Here is a 21,940-nt window from a genome sequence, read left to right as displayed (position 1 = left end):
GTAACAGTAGGAATGAATGTAAAGGGAATATAGATGTGTAGTACACAAAGCATGACATTTAGAATTACTATCAAAACTGGTGGATTTCCATAATAGTAGTGTGTGAACAGAAACAGCCATGCTAGCTGGAAGCTAGTAGGTAATAATGTCACTATAGCACCTTGCAAGACACACACATACTCACAGCAGGATAAGCACTGCCCATACCCCACAACCTCTCACAGGAACACATCTGGACCAAGTAATAAAATATGTGTAGCAAAACCCAAAACCAGGGACACATTACAAATAATGTTACAACAAACGCAGACAGTTCAGAAAGTAAGTCTACACTTTGTGGGATGTTTGGAAGGGTATGCAGTCTGGAACTTGAATGTTTGTCACCATATTCTGACTTGAGCCCAGAGTGACTTGCCAGAAAAAGGTGTGCATGAGATATTGACCAAATTATGAGGCAGAAATGTGGACAAACTGCAAATATCTGTACACATGATGGGTCCGACACCACCATATTTGAATAGTTAAGAGCCTAGACATAGCAACAGTGAATGACTTACAGGGATGCCCCACAGACCCCATGTGAAATGTACAAACAGTAGGCAGAAAGGTGTAACACATGCAATGGTAACTATGGAGTCCGGAAAGTATTCACCACTTGCATGGCAGAAAAAGTGTAGCAATACATATGCTCATGCTAACCCACAGTCACAACTGCAGCATACCAGACATTTTAATGGGTGTACCCCACTGATATGTACCATTCCATGAGGCACATAACAGATGAACCTGAAAGTCTCTGGGGCCTGCTCAGCAGCATACTCAAATACCCTAATAGATGTCAAGGCCCACACCATGGCCAGACCACACTGCATGCTGTAACACCCTAGCAGATATAGCAAGCATTCCAAGGTGTGAATGTACATGGAAAATAGGAAAGCTACAGCAGCACACTACAGTCAAGACACCTAGCAGGCATACAAGTAGTGACTGTAAAGGGCAACTATTGAAGCCTTAGCAACAGAGTGCAAGCAAAAGTGAAAGGAAAGCACACACACACACACACACACACACACACACACACAGTAGTAGTAGTTGTAGGTGTCAGTGTACATACACAGTTAGTACAGGAAACTGGAGAAATGAATGGAGGAATGTTAATCTACAACACACCTGGAAATATGAGAGAGATACCAACCTTTACACTCACAGAACATTGTCCACAGCATAACAGCATGGTCCCTGCCCTTAACATCTGAAAGGGCTACGCCTATCTCACACACCTTTTTATAGCACTGTTCTGAAATCACAGTGAGAACTGCAATCAGTACACAACTGGCTGCATGCAATTAGCAAATGCTGGCTAACGATTGGTGCAGAGGCCATCACATGGGCATAAGCAGATACCTACAAAAGTATGCTGTACTCCATGTCCACGCATGCAATACTTTCATTGCACCCTGAGAAGGACGTGAGAGAGAGAGAGAGAGAGACACAGAGAAAACTGCAATTAAGCAGACAGAAACAAATTGTTCAGCAACAGCTACCTGAAAGCTGACAACTGGGAATTGAAGCAGCAGGACAGAGAACCAGACAGCAACACAAGCAGCTGTGACAAACACAGGTAATGTAAAGTAATACTATAAAGGTCTACATACTGTGAACCCTCCATATGTGTCATTGGTCTGTATCCATATGTATATGAAGATGTGTAAAGGGCAGGGGACATACAGCAACTATCAGTGAAGGCTGTACATACATTTGTATGTGAGAGCATCTATGTGCACATATCAATGTTGTTTGATTGTAGGTTGTAGTGCCATGTACAAAGTAGGTTACACAGTTATGTATGTTTAGCAGTATGTTAGTGTGTGTATACAGTATGGTAGACAAATATGTTGATATACCTGTCTAACATATGGATACGTATGTATGTCAACATATGTATGTGTATATATATATATATATATATATATATATATATATATATATATATATATATATATATATATGATATGCATATATGTATACATACATAGAGAGAGAGATGTAGGAATACATAGACAGATGTAGATAGAATATTGTACAAACATATCTATGTAATGCACACATACAGATATAGATATATGTAGATACATATACATAGACAGACTGATCTGACTACCTACAGGTATGACTGTATATGATGACCTGCAACACAGCCTGTCCCACCCCTCTGTCACTCACACCCCTCTGTGCCCTCCACATCTATAGCAATATATGTACATCAATATATATATGTGTATATGTATACGACATATATATATATATATATATATATATATATATATATATATATACATATAGATATATATATATATATATATATATATATATATATATATAGAGAGAGAGAGAGAGAGATGTATATAAATTCTGAGTGAGGCACATGTGTACAGATGTATTGCAATAGGTGCCTGGTGACAAAGGCATGGAGTGAACACCAGTGTCAAACCGAGTACCATACCACATTCCAGATCACCTACACCAGTAACCACCAGATATGTGATTGGCTGCCCACCACTGCATGTGTCAGGGGTGAACAGGGTCAGAAATGTGTACAATAGTGGCCCCAATGATATTCACAGTGGCACACTATCCCTGGAATACCTGCACATGGTATGTGTCAGCAGACATGGTGAGTCAGGTATGGACATGTAGGTCGGTGTACCCCTCCACACCACATAATGGATGCCATGGTATGGACCTCACATGACAGCTACAGATATGGAGAAGGACACCGTGACATGTACAACACTGTGACAATGCACTCAAACACATTACCAATGCACAGTGACTGACAACACCACAGAGTACACATATGCTACCCACATAGAGGTTACCACTCCCAGATTTACATATGGAAGTCACACCCATGACAGATGTCCAACAACCATAGTAACACCTCACACCATCCACAACCTAAATGTCTGCTGTGTGTCGTCCGTGCCACTGCAATAGAGTGCACATGTGGAGGTAAGAGTTCCTTCCCACAGATAAGACATACCTGCAATAAACCACACAGTGTTAAGAAGCAAGACTCCCCATGAGTACATGTCACACATACCCCTGCTGAATGTTAGTCAGATAGGTAATATGCCATATAAGTCACCCTGTGTAACTGTGTGACAGCAGCAGTTACCATCACACCACATGTGTCACAATGGTCAGGGTAGCAGAACAGTACGCTGCTGTAGACCCAGGGGCAACAGCATATTGTATAGTATTGTATTGTAATGTAATGTATTGTGTTGTATTGTATTGGTATGTTGAGGTGCCTCCTTCATGGAGTGGAACCACTGCTGCTGTGCGCCAGTGTACAGGTACATATACTGTAGTCAGGCTAGTGTTACATAGCACTTCTATATGTGTGTTTAGCTCCTGTCAGAGGTTATGTAGCATGCAACTGGGGACACCATCAGGTCCCATCCATGTTGTGTATTCTGCTGTCCTGCGGGTGTCTCTCACCTGGACATCTGTGATGACAGGGAGGTTACAGTCAGCTGGGATAACTATGCCTTATTTCGGGAGAGGGCGGGTGACACCTGCACTGAACCTGTCTGCCACAATGTTGTCGATATCTGTGGTGTCAGTGAAATATTTGTTGTTGTGTACTACCTATGGGCATAGAGGATGGCTCCTGACCAGGTTGCTAACATAACTGAAGAAGGCCTTCTGGTTATCTGTAGTGTCACTCTTGATTTCCCTCTCAAAGTTGCCCATGTATTTTGTATGATGGAAAATAGATCCTTACCAGTGCTGCTCAGACATGCCCTCCCTTTAGTGAATTATGCTCTGTCTTGCAGTAGCTTCCATCTTCTGTAATACAATCTGTCTATGGCTGGGGTCCACCAGACAGGATGCTGTCCCTTTGTGGACAGTGTCTTGGTCATATATGGGATTGCATGATCCATGCATTCTCGGAGATGTCTGCAGAAAGCAATTGTGTAGGGGTCAGCATTGTAGGTTGTATCTGCCACTGGCCCAGTGGGCTGAAAAGATACCATATCACTGTTACAAAGTGTAAAGTTTGTATCTGTAATGTTATGCACTATAGTCGTTTGTGCTGGTGGTGGAGGTGGGATATGTATATCCAGGGCAATCAGTGTGTGGTCAGCTCACAGTAGTTGATGATGTAGGCCATAAAGTACCTAGATACAAACCCCCAGAGTGAGGAGGTGCTCTTGACCTGAATCAGTGTTCTGACTGCTGGAGTTTGGTAGTATGTCGTATGGAGTCTGCCAGGTACTGTTGCACAGTTGCTGGCTGAGCACTGATACCTGGCCATCTACATGTGTATCCACCAATAGACAGACAGATGCTACATATGTGAGATATGTTGTATCATAACAGTCGAGTAGCATGTGTAGTATGTGTGCCAAATTCTGCTGACATATATTGCTGATACCAGGTTATTTTCTTTCTCAGGTACATGGCCCACCGCTGAATCCCACCTACTCCACAGCTGAGGATGAGGAGATACACCAGAGCCTGGTGCGGGATTATGCAATACTCTTTTCCCGCACCAGCCAGAATCAGCAGGAGAGGACTGCACTGTGGCAAGACCTTGTCCGTCGGGTAAATGACATAGGCATGCATAATAGGACATATGAGCAGGTACGACATCACTGCAGTGATTTAATCAGACATGTCCGTCAGCGTGCGTCGGATATCCACAGGCAACAGGTCGCCACAGGTGGTGGGGTGGCTACACATCCCCCACTCACCAGACTGGAGGGACTATTCATGAGTGCAGTGGCTCCAGTCCGCCAGCAACAACAACAGCAGCAGACATGCATTATGATGGAGGCTGGAGCCACACAGCAGCAAGACAGTGAACGTGCAGGTAATATGCCATATGTATAGTTGACTGTTGTGTACACTGGTAGTTAATGCATGCGTGAGGTGTGTCCTTGGTTTGTAGCTGTCACCATAGTATTTAATGTGCAAGTGTGATATCCTCAATATTAGCTGCTGACCTGTGAAAGGCGACTGTTGTACTCCTGACCTGTATCATACTCAGTAACAATGGCACAGTTGTGCCCACTGACATTAGTTTCTTCACGTCTGCAGGACCCTCTGGTATAACAGCAATGCAGCCTATCCATGCTGGTGAGTGTGTATTAACAATTCCTGTTATAGTGTTAATAGTAATAGTACTATTTGGCTCACTTAGTAGTGCTCTTTGTATGCATGTAGGTGTGTCTGTGTCTGTGTGTTGCTATCACGCATACTGAGTACTGTACAACTGTGTGAAACTGTGTGCATGTGTGCACCTGTGCATGTGTGCACATGTGCATGTGTGCACCTGTGCATGTGTGCATGTGTGCACCTGTGCATGTGTGCATGTGTGCACCTGTGCATGTGTGCATGTGTGCACCTGTGCATGTGTGCACCTGTGCATGTGTGCATGTGTGCAGCTGTGCATGTGTGCATGTGTGCACCCGTGTGCACGTGTGCACATGTGCACGTGTGCATGTGTGCACCTGTGCATGTGTGGATGTGTGCACCTGTGCATGTGTGCACCTGTGCATGTGTGCATCGCTGGTAATGTGTAGACATTGTAAACTGTGTTTCCTGTTTCCTTCCCACAGGTTCTGTTGCTGCTCTGGTGTCATGTAGCAGGGAACCTGAGTCAGGTGCCGTGGGTACTGATAATGATGACATCTGTGTAATGGCACAAGAAGGTATGCCAGGGTCCGCCATTGGTCAGCCGATTGACAGTACACAGCTGTCGACCCGATCAATGCGCACAGTTATCCTGCCAATACACCCTTTGTCACCACTGTCCCTAGGTGATGGACAGCATACAGTGGGCATTGACCAGGGTAATGTGGTATCTGTGGCACATGCCTCCCCACACAGCAGCCATGGGCATGGCCCAGAGATGGTACCACACAGACAGATGTCCAGGGGTTCTCGTGGGAGCATCCATGGGCGTACTGCCCCTGTCAGACGTGCCCAGAGAGGTCTTACAACCTCAGCTATGTTTTGGACTGTCATGCAGGGACAGGCACAGTCACGTATGGAACGGTACACCAGACAGGGTCTGAGGGAGCTGACAGCATGACGCACAGCCATGACTGACAGTATGCGTGACATTGCGGCTGCCATCCATGATTTCACCGATGTCATAGACAGACGTTGTGGGGACATATTAGACTGGTTCCACAACTACATGTCCATGAGCCAGGGCGATGGTGGGCGGTTGAGGCATCGACGTGGCCGTATGCCAGCAACAGCAGCAGCTGGCAGTCGTTGTGGATGACAACAGGGCTGCAGCCGCCCCCGTAGTGCCAGCAGCAGCCCCAGCAATGCTGGGTCTGTGCTGTCATCAGACCGCCCCAGGAGACCACGTGGCACGTGGCTCTGGCCAGGCCCAACAGGGATCTGTGTCCAGTCAACGAACACCTGCTTCTGATGACAGTACCCAGTCTGGGTTGGTACCGGATACGGTCCATAGCACCCCTGCAAGGCACAGGTACCGTGTCCGTGGCCACAGACACTGATCTGTATGACCTGGCAGGTACAGTCTGTGGCTGTCCACAAACACCAGTATATGGCAGCCATGAGGTGGAACTGTGTGCATCCATACACACATGCAAATTGACAACACCTAGGGCTACCGCATACTAGCACACACTGCATCAACATTGCCCCACCTTCTACTGCTGTCCCTCACCAACACACATACACATACATGTCAATTGGTGGTATGGGTGGCTGACTCAGGCATACCAAGTTCACACTCTGTGCATATGATGAAACTGTGCCACCTCCTGCAATCTGTAACAACTGTGCAGGTACAGGTTAACATGTTGCTGATGCACAGGGTGACCACATAGATGTGTAGTAATAGTATCATGTTGTTAACAGTACTGTGTGCTGAATTAATTGTGGGTATATCACAGCATGCCTAATGCGGTAAGTGTGTGATTGTCATGTCCTGTTGTCTACACCCATGGTAAGTACCACAGTGTATCATCTGCACATGTTGGCATACTGGTGGTAATGATGTCAACAGAAGGCTACATACATAGGTAGCACAGGGGATAGGGTAATGAATGTAGTAATACACAATGATGGACATGTAAATTGCAAGTGGCATGTTGCCCACACTAGACTCTGCATTGCAGATGTTTGAGGATGTTGATATGTGTGCAGTACTACACGACTGGTACAGGACACACAGGAGCACCCTAGCACTGCATGCTCACATCTCATACCATGCTAGACAGCCCCAACACACATAACTAACTGTCACAGGAGGGAGAGTCCCCATATATGTCAGGGATACTGTGGTGGCAGGCCAGGGAGCATACATCCTACTAAGTATGGAACCACTGAGTGACGGCTCAGTGTCTGTTATTTGACATGTGTATTACTGCAGGTATGAGCACATGGGTTTCTATCCAGTTATTGTACATCCTGACAGTACCTGGTCTGTACACTTGTGTGCACTGAGACTGGACCCTAGCCATCTGACCCGTGTATTTCCATGTACATGTGCATAGTGCCTGCATATTTGCAGTGTTACCTACTGGAACTGGTACAGCTTGTTTGTTGTACAATGGACTACATGCAGCCCTGTTTACTGTAGCTTTGTTTGCATGCATGTTTGCTTGCAATTACCCTGGAATACTGATCACACCTGCAATGCATAGTTATAGAGCTTCTGTGGACTCCTAGTGCCATCTGCATAGCCTACTATATGTATGTCCATGTCCCACTTGACAGGATGTCACTGTTTGTCCTGTTCACATGTACACTGCCTGTGACACAGTGCATATGGCCTACCTGGCATGTGTCCACGTGAGCAGTCATATATGCTACTGCTAACTAATCACAGGCACTACACCTTCACACATTCATCTTCTGTTGAACTACCTGCTTTGCTAGGGACGGCCTGCACCTGTCACCCCTGGGCTTTCAGATATTGGCAAAGGCTCTTGCTACCCCCATAGTGCCTATGTTAGGCAGGGCTCAAATGACAAACCCACCTTCATAGGTATCACAAGGGATAAGAAACTAAGAGCAATGCTACCCAACGCCAGAAGTCTAAACCTCCAGAAGCATGCACCCAAAACACTCCTTGGCATGGAAAACATCGATATCTGTGCAGTAACAGATGCCTGGTTCAGGGCTACTGAGAGCACACCAGCACTACCAGGTTTAACCCGGTTGATTTCTTTGAAACAGTCACCAAGTCCATTGACGAGGGGAAGGTGGTTCACACAGCCTACCTGGACCTTGCAAAAGCCTTCACAACAATACCCCACTTGGGCATTCTAGAGAAGCTCACCAGGTTAAATATAAGCCCCTATGTCACTAGATGGATTGCACAGTGGCTCAAGGACAGAACTCACATGGTTAGCATTGCTGGAGCCATGCCAGACCCCACAACAGTTACGAGTTGTGTCCCACAAGGCTCAGTCCTGGGACCTCTCTTGTTTGGTATATATTTATTGGAGGTACAGGCCAACACGGACGGACTGTGGCTGTCCAAATATGCAGATGACTGCAAACTGACCACCATAATCGACTCTCCAGCTGACACAAGCATCTTCCAAAGGGGCATCATAGCAACAGACAACTTGTGCCAGAGCCATGGCCTTCTGCTGAACAGTGTTTAGAAAGGGGAATGTGCATCCTGTAGTCTGTTCACCTAGTTGCCAAAAGGGACATTGTCCTCACACACACTAACCCCCCTCAGCCAAAAACACACACTTGCCAATTGCAGGATTCAAACCCCTATCGACTATGTTATGACACTTGAGACGGACGCATTAGCATAGCGGGCTATTCGCATTACTGGGTGTTTTCCCTTCTCCTGCTGTACTTATAGAGTGCTGACATCATCAGTGTTTAGAAAAGGGAATGAGCATCCTGTAGTCTGTTCACCTAGTTGCCAAAAGGGACATTTCCTTCACACACACTAACCCCCCTCAGACAGACACACACACTTGTCATTCGCAGGATTCAAACCCCTACCTAACTATGTTATGACACTTAAGACGGACGCATTAGCAGAGCGCGCTATTCACATTACTGGGAGGTTTCTTTTCTCCTGCTGTACTTATAGGGTGCTGACATCATCGGTGTTTAGAAAGGGAATGTGCATCCTGTAGTGTGTTTTCCTAGTTGCCTAAAGGGACATTTCTCTCACACACACTAACCCCCTCAGACAAACACACACACTTGCCATTCGCAGGATTCAAACCCCTACCTAACTATGTTAAGACACTTGAGACGGACGCATTAGCAGAGCGTGCTATTCGCATTACTGGGAGGTTTCTTTTCTCCTGCTGTACTTATAGGGTGCTGACATCATCGGTGTTTAGAAAGGGAATGTGCATCCTGTAGTGTGTTTTCCTAGTTGCCAAAAGGGACATTTCCCTCACACACACCAACCCCCCCTCAGACAAACACACACACTTGCCATTCGAAGGATTCAAACCCCTACCTACACACTTGAGACGGACGCATTAGCAGAGCGCGCTATTCGCATTACTGGGAGGTTTCTTTTCTCCTGCTGTACTTATAGGGTGCTGACATCATCGGTGTTTAGAAAGGGAATGTGCATCCTGTAGTGTGTTTTCCTAGTTGCCAAAAGGGACATTTCCCTCACACACACTAACCCCCCTCAGACAAACACACACACTTGCCATTCGCAGGATTCAAACCCCTACCTAACTATGTTAAGACACTTGAGACGGACGCATTAGCAGAGCGCGCTATTCGCATTACTGGGAGGTTTCTTTTCTCCTGCTGTACTTATAGGGTGCTGACATCATCGGTGTTTAGAAAGGGAATGTGCATCCTGTAGTGTGTTTTCCTAGTTGCCAAAAGGGACATTACTCTCCCACAGACTTACACACACACCAACTCCACTCACACACACACACACACACACACACACACACTGAGCATTTGCAGGATTTGAAACCCCTACCTAACTATGTTATGACACTTGAGACGGACGCATTAGCAGAGCGCGCTATTCGGATTACTGGGAAGTTTCTTTTCTCCTGCTGTACTTATAGGGTGCTGACATCATCTGTGTTTAGAAAGGAGAATGTGCATCCTGTGGGGAGGCAGACACCAAGCACACTCTGGCTAAGCTGTCATTCCCTAGGGCAAACAGCCTAGTGTTGACCTCTACACCCATATGTTTAATTGTCAAATGCACATTATTTGTTGCTGATAGACTGTTTGCACATCTTTATTGCCATAGCATTCCCTGTTTGTATGAACAACTTGTGCATCTGTGGAAGATGTTTGCATATGGGAGGGATCCACTATATCACGTATGTCTCTATACTCATTTAACTGTGTGCACTGGGCAGACTGCTGTAATGTGGTTGGTTCCTGGAATAACATATAAAAATACCAGATATGTGTGTCCAACTGCTAAACCGAGATTTGGCCTAAGTGTGTGAGCATGCCCAGTTCAGCCTTCCCATGGCATGTTGTCTGACATATATCTCATTTATCAAAGTGTGTGAGCATGCCCAGTGTGAGCATTCCATATGTTGGACTCTGCAGCCCACCACATTTGTGGATGAGTGTGAACTTCAACAAATATCACCCGTTTATGGTTGTGTGTTGTGTGTCATGTTGTGTAGTTACTGTACAACTGCTTTGTGTGTGAACACAACAGGATTATACTGTGCCTGCAGTGTTTGCATGGGATACTTTGCATACAGTTGTCAACATCCTTTCACACTGACCTAACACTGTAGTACTGTATAGTGTACTGGTAGTACTTTGACTGTGGTGGACAGTATCCTGGGCTTTACTGCTATCACTGCTTTACATTTCGATAGTGAGCACAACAGCCTGGTTAGGGGCCAGTTGTGTACATCTGACCATGTTGCATTCTGTTCAGATATGAACTACTTAAACCAGGCTTGTCCAACATTGGTAGTGTATTCCACAACATAGGTGTACATTTGCAAACACTAGCGATGTGCCCTAGTCCATGTCTAATGCTAGTTGGAGAGTGTGTTTGTCCTTCAACACACATTGTAAGTGGAGTTTGCCATGACATATGTCATGGTTAGTATATTGTGCCTCTGTCTACCTGTGACATGACAGTGATAGCCAGGATAAATCTACCATCTCCCATCCACTCATCAGGATTCCTATTGAGGAAGATTGATAAGTGACTCTATGGGTAGCCTGTGCTGGGGGTTCACTCATGGGTGGGAGTGGCTTCTGTGTTATGGATCACGCAGTACAGCTTGTCCTATGTAAGTCAGTGCTGGGGTTCAGGTCTCTCATGTGCATAGCTCACTGCCATTCAGATTGTACAAGGTGCAGCATGTTTATTGATGCCAGCAACACAGGCAACACATGGCATCTGTGCAAGCTCTTTGATACTCCTGATGAGGTACTGTTGGGGACTTTATGGTTGATGGAGGTGTCTGCTGAGGTACATCCCACAGGGGCTATTGTAGTCAATTGTACCGCTGATGAAGGATGACTGCAGAGCCACAATGACCTCCCCTTATCTAGATCTGACAGCCTTCATGATTAGGTGGGTATATGGTATGTTTCTGTAAACACTACAGCACATGTTTGTCCAATGCAGGATATCTATCACCTTGTGTCCCCAGGTCTCTCATTACATGTTAACTACATAATGGGTTAACACCTATGTGGTAATTGGTGGGCACTTACTATTTATCCATGGGGGTTGACTATACACGTTTCTGCAATTAGCTTGCTGACATGGCTATGGCACCAGTTGTCTGTTTCTATGTGGCCCTTTTGTGGGATGCTTGTGTCAGCTGGTGGATCATATGTGGTGAGCAGTTTGTAGTCCTCTGCAAACATGTTCGGACACAGTCCTTCCATGTTTGCCTGTACCTATGGGACATATATACCAGACGAGGGAGATCCCAGGACAAAGCCTTGTGGGATGCCAGTTATATCTGGTTTGTAGTCTGACATGGCTGCAGCATGTCTGACCATGTCTGTTCTGTCCTTGGTCTGGTTTGCAATCCCTCTACTGACATGTGGGTTTATATTTAAGCTGGTGAGCCTATCTATAATGAACACGTAGGGTATTGTATAGAAGCCTTTGCAAGGTCCAGCTACACTGTGTGGAGCACATTGCCCTCATCAATGACCTTAATGACTGTTTCAATTGAGTCAAACATGTTTAGGGGCAGGATCTGCACTTGAGAAAGCCACACTGGGTTGGGTCCGGTGTCAGTAGGTCCCCAATATCTTTATGTCTGTGGTACATGCTGATCCTTTCCATAGCTGTGCAAACCGAGCTTCTCAGGATTCTGGGGTAGTAGTTTTCAGTATACATTCAGGCAACACCTTTGTTGAGAAGGACCACTGTTGTTGTACACTGCTCTTTGGGTACATATTCTGTGGTAAGGCTGACATTGAGCAGTAGTGTGGTTTGGCATTCCATTCATCTTGGAGTCCATGTTGCACTAAGCCCAGGACACCATCTCATACCATTGCTGCTGTGTGTTTTGCTTTGTAGATGTTGGCTGTTACCTCAGCATCTGCAATGTCAGGGGGCCAGCAGTCTGCTGGGATAGATATTCTGCATTCGGGGGGGGGGGGGGGGTTGCACTGCACCTGTCAGGATGTATGTTGGCAATATGTGTGTGTGTTTGTGATATTTGTGTGATTCAGGGCATATCTGTGAATTTCCAACATGGTTCCTACCATCAGTTGTGAAAGCCTTGGGATTATCCTTAGTGTCCTGTACAATTTGTATCTTCATAGGTTCATAGGTTCATACTAGGCTATCCACCTTGGGCATTTGTTAGCCTAGCCAGAGTGTGTGTGGCTTTTGACACCCCTTGCTATGTGAATATTATGGCCATTTATGATTTGCTTTGCTGTGCCTCTGTCTGGACATGACACAGTGAAGACCCCCAGTGTAACTCTACAATCATCCATCCACTTGGCAAGATTCCTGTTGAAGAATGTCAGTGAGGGGCTCTGCCTACCATGGAGTGGGATTCTGGTCCAGGGTGTGGGGAGCCTCTGGATTATGTATCTGTCCCACCAGCACATCCTATTTCATTATTTGTTGAGGTTGACATCTCTCACTCTCACAGCTCCGATGGATTTGAGTTTTCTGGGGTGGAGCATGTCCATTACTCCTGTGTTGGGCATGGCCTCCTACAACAGGCATGCAATGCCTCTGTGTAGGCAGTATGTGACTGCATTCAGCTGGGGTGTCTACAGCCAGGCAGCATATGACATATATTTGAGACCCTTTATCCTCTTGGTGAGGTACCTTTGAGGTCTTTCTAACTGCTGCAGGTGTCAGGTAAGGTACATCCCATATGAGGCAGTGTACTAGATTATGGGTGTGATTAGTGAAAAGTATAGGGGCACAATGACCTCTGTTGACGTAGATGTGAATCCTTTCCTGATACGGTGTCAAATGTAGACAGTCTTCCTAGCCACATTGGCAATGTGGGTGTCACATAACAGGTTACTGTCCACTTGTGTCCCTAGGGCCCTGGTTACTCCTTCCATACATAATGGTTTACCACCTATGTGGTAATTTGTGGTACCTTGTTTGGTATTTGGTGGGACAGTCATACTGTCCAGTGTCTTCAGGACAGCTGGGTGGAGTTATTGTGTGTGACAGTGTGGTCTGTAGCATGCTACAGACTGTACAGCAGTCTTGCCTACAGTTAGTTGCACATGGGTGAACTCCAATGCCTTGTGCATTGTCAGTTACCTGGACGTATGGGTGTCTGTGCTGACTATGGATACTCACCCTCCTTTTATGTTTTGTTCCAGGTTTTGGGGCCATGACACATGATACGTGGTATAACCTGGTAGTGCTGGTGTGCTGTCAGGAGGCTTGCAGCAGGTTTCTGTCACTGCACAGACATCTATGTTCCCCATTCTGGGGATGGCCTCAGGAGCATGCATATTGGGGTGTACACATCTGGCATTGGTCAGCATTTCCCTTATGTTTCTTCCCACTTATGTTTTCTAGGGTGGTGGGTCAGTCTTTTCAGCCTTGCCTACAAAAGGCTCTATGGAGGTGGCAAAGGCCTTATCCAATATTCAGACGCCCAGGGGTAACAGGTGCAGGCCATCCCAAGAACAGCTGCGTGGCTTGTCAAGCATGACATCCCAAGCAGACAGACATTGGATCCCCTTGGAATGACACCAGTAAGTGTGCCACTTGCTATGACTGATCATTCTGTGTTTGTACTGTGGCATTATTCTTGGTAAGGGTAGGATGCTGCAAACGGTGAGTGTCATACCGGCCTGGACTACATAATCAGAGAGCTCATCTATGTCTCTTTTCATGTAGTCTAGGGCGGTACATCTCAGGTCATTCACACCAGCATGGACTACGACTGCATCATATTTCTACTTGCTTTGGAGTGACCTACATACTTCTGTTATGTGGCATATTGTGGCAGCCTACAGGCAGCTGACTGTACCCTTTCCCTTGTTCAGTCTGGTGTGCGGGACAGCAGTGTGTCTGGCTATGGAGTCACCTATTACAACTGTATCAGGCATGTTGTTTCTCCTTCTGGCCTGTGACTGTTTGGCACACCAGCTTTGTGTGCTATGTGTTGCATGTGCTATGTTTGGAGGCTGTTTGATTGGGTGTCTGCTTTAGAGGCCTCTGTTGGTGTGCTGTGTTTGTAATTTGTGCCTCCGGGAATGTTTTACTGTGTTTATGTGTTTGGTTTGCAGTTGTGATAGGTCTATGTGGGACTGTGTTTCTGGTGTGTGTGGTTACCTTCTCCTCCTGACTTGTTTTGGGAGTACTGAGTTGAGGGAGCTCAGCCTCCAGTTTGGATGGATGGTTGCATCTCTCACATATATTTGTATTTCTTGGGTGGAGTTGGGGGTTGTCTGTGTACTTGGGGCAGGTGTAACATTGCCTCAGGATTCACAGATTCCACTTGTTGTGGCTGGCCTTAGTGGATTGTATGTGTGGACAGATTTTATTGCCATACTACTGATCAGTGATTACTTCATTGTTCATGTTTGCTCTATCATGTAGTAGCTTCCTCATTCTCTTGCATGTTTTGGTTATGGCTGGTGTCCACCATGCCAGATTTAGGCACTGTGTCTTGTTTTAATTTAGGACTGCATAATCCAAGCATTCCTGGCAGTGTTCATGGAATGGCTGTATTACAGGTTCTGAGGTGTGGCCCATATTTTGCACCTGCACGGGACCTTTAATGGATTCCACATCTGTTTGGAGGAGTGCAAATATTGCTTAACACATGTTTTCCACTGTGGTTTTCTGGCCAGGGACTGTGGTCAGGATTTGTATATCCAGTGTGATTACTCTATGGTCTGGTTTTACCAGTGAGCAATACACTTCTCATCTTGCCATCCAGTACCCATGTTGCTGATTATCACATCCAGTATGCTTACCCCTCTTGTGGGAGTGGTATGTTGTTCCTGGGCCTTTTGGTTTATGGATTCTATGGACTTTTGTCCTACACTGTTGGAGCTAGTATAATGCTCCCAGTCTATGTCTGGGTATTTGCAGTCACCCAATATAATGTGGTTTGGAGGACTTGATATATTCATGTATTCCGGCATAGGCTGGATGCAGTTCCTGGTGTTGGGACAGTAGTCTGTAGCGGGCTATAAACTGGGGGGCAGTTTTAGCCACTGTTACTTGAGCATGGCTAGTCCATGCTGCTTTTTGTTGTGGTACCGACATGGGGGTGTGGTTATCCTTGACAATTCTTGCTAGTCACCCTCCTTTTGTAGCTTGTTCCAAGTTTTGAGGCTGTACAGCACAGTATGAGGTGTAACCTGGTAGTGTTAGGGTGCTGCTTTGAGCCTTGCCTCAGTTTTCTGTTACAGCGCAGTTATCAACATTCTCCATACTGGGTGAGTTTAGACTGCATGCATCTTGCTGTTTCAACTTATCCCTTATCTTCTTCTTATCCCTTCTGATACCTATGGAGATAGGTTTGTGTTTTGAGCCTTACCTATTCAGGGCACACTGTGGGTGACAAAGTACAGTTTTGTACCTACCATAAATGTAGATGTTCGAGGATTCCATTGCTGCAGTCCTTACTATTGGGTATAGTCCGCATCCAGTCGGCCCGAATACCAGAGTATAGGCTGGCGTCGGTCAGCGCATTAGACTGACGTACGTCAGGGTACTAATGCGCATGACCGCGCGGGCTCATATCCTCAGTCTTTTCTGCCCCAGATGTCAGAAGACCCTAAAAGACAAGGCCCAAAATACCTGCACCAAAACATGAACAATATATACAAAAATATAAGCAGGTAAATCACCTACACAACCACCCCTAAACACAGAGGGAAGGAGGAGGGTAAATTGCAGCAATGGAATCCTCGAACATCTACATTTATGGTAGGTACAAAACTGTACTATGTTCTTCGCCTTCCATTGCTGCAGTCCTTACTATTGGGTAGAATCCCAAAGCAGAGGTAGGGAGGCTGGCAAATCATAAAGAAGCAGGAGCTGACAACATGCCTTGCAAAACAGCTGTGGCAAAACCAGCCCTAGACTTAGAGTAGATAGGAAGGTGATAATGCTTAGAGAAAGTATGCACTGAACTCCAAGTAGCTGCTTCCAAAATATCCTTAGTTGCCACCCGTAGAAATGCTGTTGAAGTGGCAGTAGCCCTAGTGGAATGAGGCCTAATCCCAGCTGGAACCTCCTTGCCATGATGGGAATAACAAAATGCAATGCAAAAGCCAATCCACCTAGAAATAGTTTGTTTTGACACAGGCTTGCCCTGAACTCAAAGCAAAAGAAACAAACAACTGCTGAGACTGCCTAAAATCCTTAGTCCTGCTTAAGTAATAACGCAATTGCCTGTGTACATCTAAAGTATGCAAAATCTTTTCCCTTTATTTTGGGGGTCTGCATAAAAGGTAGGCAAATGAATAGTTTGGTTTAAAGCCACACTAGAAACCACCTTAGGCATAAAGGAAGGATTAGTACGTAATGATACCCTATCCTTATGGAAAATCAAAAGGGCTCGACTGCCATAAGGGCCTGCAACTCAGACACCCTTCTTGCAGAAGTAATAGCCAACAAAAAGCAGTCTTCCATGACAAATATTTCAATTCAGCAGTAGCAGGCTCAAAAGGTTGTAGAGTAAGTTTTTCCAACACAAAATTGAGATCCCAAGCAGGAGTAGGAGCTCTATTGGGGTCTTATATTCTTAGCCCCTCTAAGAAACTGCTTGAACAAAGGATGCGAAAACAATGGTGGGTCACAATCATAGTGAGCTGAGATTGCTGCAGCATGAATCTTGATGGAAGAGAAGGACAGACCCTTGTCCAGTAACTCAGTAAGATATTGAAGAGCCATACTCAAATTAGGCTCAGAAATCTCCAAATTCTTTGCTTTACTCCAAAATACAAATCTCTTCCATTTTGCTGCGTACACTTTCCTTGTACTAGGTCTTCTAGCTTCCATAATCACATTTAAAACTTGTTGAGGAAGTTGAGACCTGCTGTGTTTCAACACAGAATAAGCCAGGCTGTCAGATGAAGAGAGTGAAGCTTGACATTGAGCAGATGACCGTCCTGCTGGGATAACAGATGTGGAATCAAAGGTTAAGGCCATGGAGGCTTCTTTACCAGACTCCGTAGTAGAGGGTACCAGTGTTGCCGAGGCCAATCTGGAGCCATCAAAATCATCCCTGGCCTGTCCTGTCCGACCCCCAACAGCACCTTTGGAAGAAGAGGCAGAGGTGGAAAGGCATACAGATGAAGGTTCGTCCAACCGAAAGACAGAGCATCCACTCTCCAAGCTGTGTGATGAAACCCCCTTGTGCAAAACTGTGGCAGCTGGTGGTTTAGTGGAGAAGCGAACAGATCTATGTCTGGAGTTCCCCATGACACTGTCAATTTCTGAAATACATGAAGATCCAGTTTCCACTTGTGGGGATCCATGATTTGTCTGCTTAACACATCTGCTAAGGAGTTCTGTGCTCCTGGCAGAAACCTTGCCTGAAGAGTTAGGTGCAAGCGTAGCGCAGTCTCCCATAAAATCATTGCATGCCTGCATAGAGGATAAGAATGTGTTCCCCCTTGTTTGTTGAAGTACCACATGACAGTTGTGTTGTCTGTTAGAATCAACACCTGCCCTGGAAGAAGTAACTCCTTGAAAGCCAGCAATGCGAACTGGACTGCTAACATCTCCTTTATGTTGATATGTAGATGCTGTAGTCTGGCAGGCCACTTGTCTTGTATCCACTTTACATTTAGATGAGCTGCCCAAGCAATGTCTGAGGCATCTGTCGGTAAAATCTGACTCGCCTCTGGCCGGGTCACAGAGAGTCCCTTGTTTAGGTGACATTCCTGAGCCCACCACAAAAATACTCTTTGAAGGCAAGGTATTATTTGAATGACAGTGTCTAAATCCTGGCAGTGCTGTGTCCATACATTTTTGAGATACCATTGTAACTTCCTCATATGCAGTTTGGCATTGGGAAGCACCAGAATACAAGATGCCATGAACCCTAATGCTTGAAGGACTGTCTCTGCAGTCAGCACGGACTGATGAGATAGTTGATGGAAGTAAAGTGACAGACTCTTTTGTTTGTCCGGGGTTAAAAAGGCCATCTGGGCTGCTGTATTCAGTCTCACACCCAGAAAGCACATGTCTTGAGAGGGTACTAGACTGGACTTTATTTCGTTCACATAATACCCTAGGCATCTTAGCACTGCTATGAGATACGCCGGATGCTGTAGAAGGTCTTCCTTTTCTTGAGCCAGAATGAGGCAGTCGCCTAAATAAGGATAGATTTGAAGTCCTTGTAGCCTGAAGTAAGGTATTACTGGAGCCAGAACCTTTGTGAATACTCTGCAGTAGATAAGCCAAAGGGCAATGCAGAGAACTGATAATGAGAATCTCCAGCTTGAAACCGCAGATACTTCCTGTAACTTAGCCTGATATGCACATGAAGGTAAGCTTCCTTGAGATCTAAAGTTACCATCCAGTGATCTTTGCCCAGCAGGGGTAAAAGCTGTTGTAACGTCAACATCTTGAACTTGGGAATGTCCAGATAAGTGTTGAGGAGAGATAAATCCAAAAGCAGTCTCCACGTGTTCCCCTTCTCTGGTACTAGGAACATGCGAGAATAAAATCCTAGGCCCCTTTCTGACCCAGGGACTGGTAGAATGATGTCCAACACCCATCTGTCTTGAGTAATTAAATCCCAATTTCCTTTGAAAAGAGACGGTTGTCCTTCCAAAGGAGCTGCCAGACGAGAATCTACTGGCAGTTGAAAAGGCAGGTCATTGGGTCTGTTTACGAAGGACTGACCCTGCCCTCACCAGAAGTCTGAGCAGGTGAACTCCCTGTTCTAGGCCTAAAGAACCTTGAGCCCTGCCCTACCACGTCTAGACCTACCCCTAGACTGGGAATCATAAGCAGGATATGTCCACCCCTTAGCAGGCCAATTTCTACTAAACTTCGTGGCTGTACCTGCAAAAATCTTTAACAGTTTGCATAGACTTAGCTTTGTCCTCCATTTTCTTTAAAACTGCTTCCACAGGTGAACCAAACAACACATCAGACTGTAAAGGAGCATCCAAAATCCTTGTCTTAACATGCTCAGCCAAATTTTGATCCCTCAACCAGGCATGCCTGCGAAGAACAGAACTAGTGGCAGCCACCCTCGAGGAGGCCTGCACAGCATCAAAACCACATTGCAAAGAATGCTTGCCCACTTGTTCAGACACATAAACTAAATCCAGCAAGTCTTTACAATCAATACCTTCCGCCAAAGCATCCACCTTAGATTTCAATTGTGAAAGGAGATAATTTTGATATTTCAGCATGTGAAACTGACAATTCAACGCCTCATGGCTAGAGTGGAAGAAGTATACACTTTCTTACCCCACCTATCTAACTAACGCCTTGCCTCTTTGTCAGTGGAACAGGATTTTTAACCACAGAGGCCTTAACACCTTTAGGCCCCTGAGAAACAGTTTCTGGGTCCCCTAGGACTCTTAAACAAATACTTATGAGCTTCGGGCACCCTATAGTACCTATCAGGTTTAACAGGAGCAGGAGGCAAAGAATCAGGGTTCAGGAAGCCTCTGCAAAACATCTTCCACCACATTCAACACAGGAGGTATAGCTAAGGGCCTATGCTGGGGTAAAACAAGAATTCCTAAGCCTCTTCCTGGAATCAGAGTAATCCTGGCCTTCCCATTTAAAGTGCTCCCTCATGGAATGCAGAGTCTCTGAAAATGAAAAATCCTCAGGAGGAGAAGAAGGAGTGGCATCATCCACATCAGAATTAGAATAATGAGGATACTCCTGCAAATCTTCCGCAGAAGATTCAGAAGCCCCTGAACCCTGTTCAAAACTGTCAAACTCTGGTTCCACTCTAGGCCTCTTATCAGGAGGGCCCATAGAACCTCTAATCATAGTAATCAAATCTTCTGCCATTTTAAGCATATGTTTCTTAGGTACAGAACCCGAAGGCTAGGAGAAGCCCCTACTGAAGCTGAAGTTGGCCTACCTCTAAAAGAAGTTTTGGCAACAGAAGGAGAGGCTCTAACTACATTGGGAAGAGAGGGAAGAATAGTTACCTGAGAAGCCCCCTCAGCCTGGCCTGCCTCCTGAGAGGGTACATCCTGTAACAGTAAAGTTTCTGCCTGAGACTCTATAGAAACTCCTGGCAAAACCTCTGGCTCCACTGAGCCATCTAAAGAACTGACGTCCGGGACTGCCGGTTCATCAACCCTAGGCTTCGCTGTTTTGTCCTTGCGCTTCTTGGATGAAGCGGGCGTCGGAGCATCCGACGGCATTTTATAATTGCAACGCTTCCCAAACACTAATCTGGCACAGTCTAACCTCCTCTTAATAGTGCGTTTGTTAAACTTAGCACAAGAGCGCAACCAACAACGTCGTGCTCAGGCCCTAAACAAGGTATACATAATGTATGGTAATCCCTATGAGGTATTTGTTTCCCACAAGAAATACAGTTATTCACTTTTCTGACATCCGGTTAAATACTGAGGCAAGAAAAACCAAAATGTTCCCAACGGGTACTTAGCCAACTCTGATTCGGTCTGAAACTCCGGTTTCGGAAATATTTCAGAACGCCAACCTGCACTCGCAAAACTGCTTCTGCATCGGATCACGCGCAAAAGACTGAGGATATGGCGCGGTCATGCGCATTAGTACCCTGACGCCAGTCTAATCGCCCTGACCGACGCCAGCCTTATACTCTGGTATTCGGGCCGACTGGATGCGGACTATACCCAATAGTAAGGACTGCAGCAATGGAAGACGAAGAACATCAGCCTTTGCCAGTATCCATATGGCCTGCACTGATAGGTGCATGCCAGTCCTAGCAGGTGGTGCATCATGTCATGCTCAGCATGTCATCCCAGACTGGCACACATTGGATCCCCTTTGACTAACTGCGATACTTCAGTCAATTGTTGCACTTGATCATCTCATTGTCATGTTGTGGCATGATGCTTGGTGAGGGTAGGATGTTAGTCAGGGTCCTCAGGTGTGCATATAGTACATGGTGTTACATTACTTAACACATAGCATTCATGCCTCAGGTGGTGCTGCAGGGCTGTCTCTGTCGGATGCATATTACACTTCCCTGTACATGTTTGAGAGCAGGTTGTGTCATGTTAGGCATCCCTGTTACTATATGAGTGAGTCAGAGAAGGGTATCATTCCCAGGGTTCCTACTGAGCCAATGTATGTGCTATGCGTTGCCTCTTTGCCAAGGCCAGGGCATACTGGGCACGCCTCCTTCTGCCTACTGGGGCAGGCTCAGGTTTTCCTCCTCCGAGTCACGCTCTGCCTGTGATGGCCTTGGCAATGGTGGGGGGCTGTTTGGCCCGGCCCTATGCTGGTCCTGCTGCAGCTGTTTTCGCAAGATCATATTATGTAGCATAGCAC

General features: G+C 46.0%; 1 protein-coding gene across 4 annotated transcripts in view; it reads right to left on the bottom strand.

Moving 5' to 3' along the window:
* FAM185A (family with sequence similarity 185 member A) overlaps positions 1–21,940 on the bottom strand; it is a 1,394,841-nt gene that overhangs the window by 278,462 nt on the left and 1,094,439 nt on the right. The window lies entirely within an intron of this gene.

This window comes from Protopterus annectens, chromosome 11.part0, assembly GCF_019279795.1.
Source record: "Protopterus annectens isolate FY-2018-M chromosome 11.part0, PAN1.0, whole genome shotgun sequence".
Taxonomy (NCBI): domain Eukaryota; kingdom Metazoa; phylum Chordata; order Ceratodontiformes; family Protopteridae; genus Protopterus; species Protopterus annectens.
Note: the sequence above shows the minus strand (reverse complement) of the source record. Positions and strands in the feature narration are given on the sequence as shown.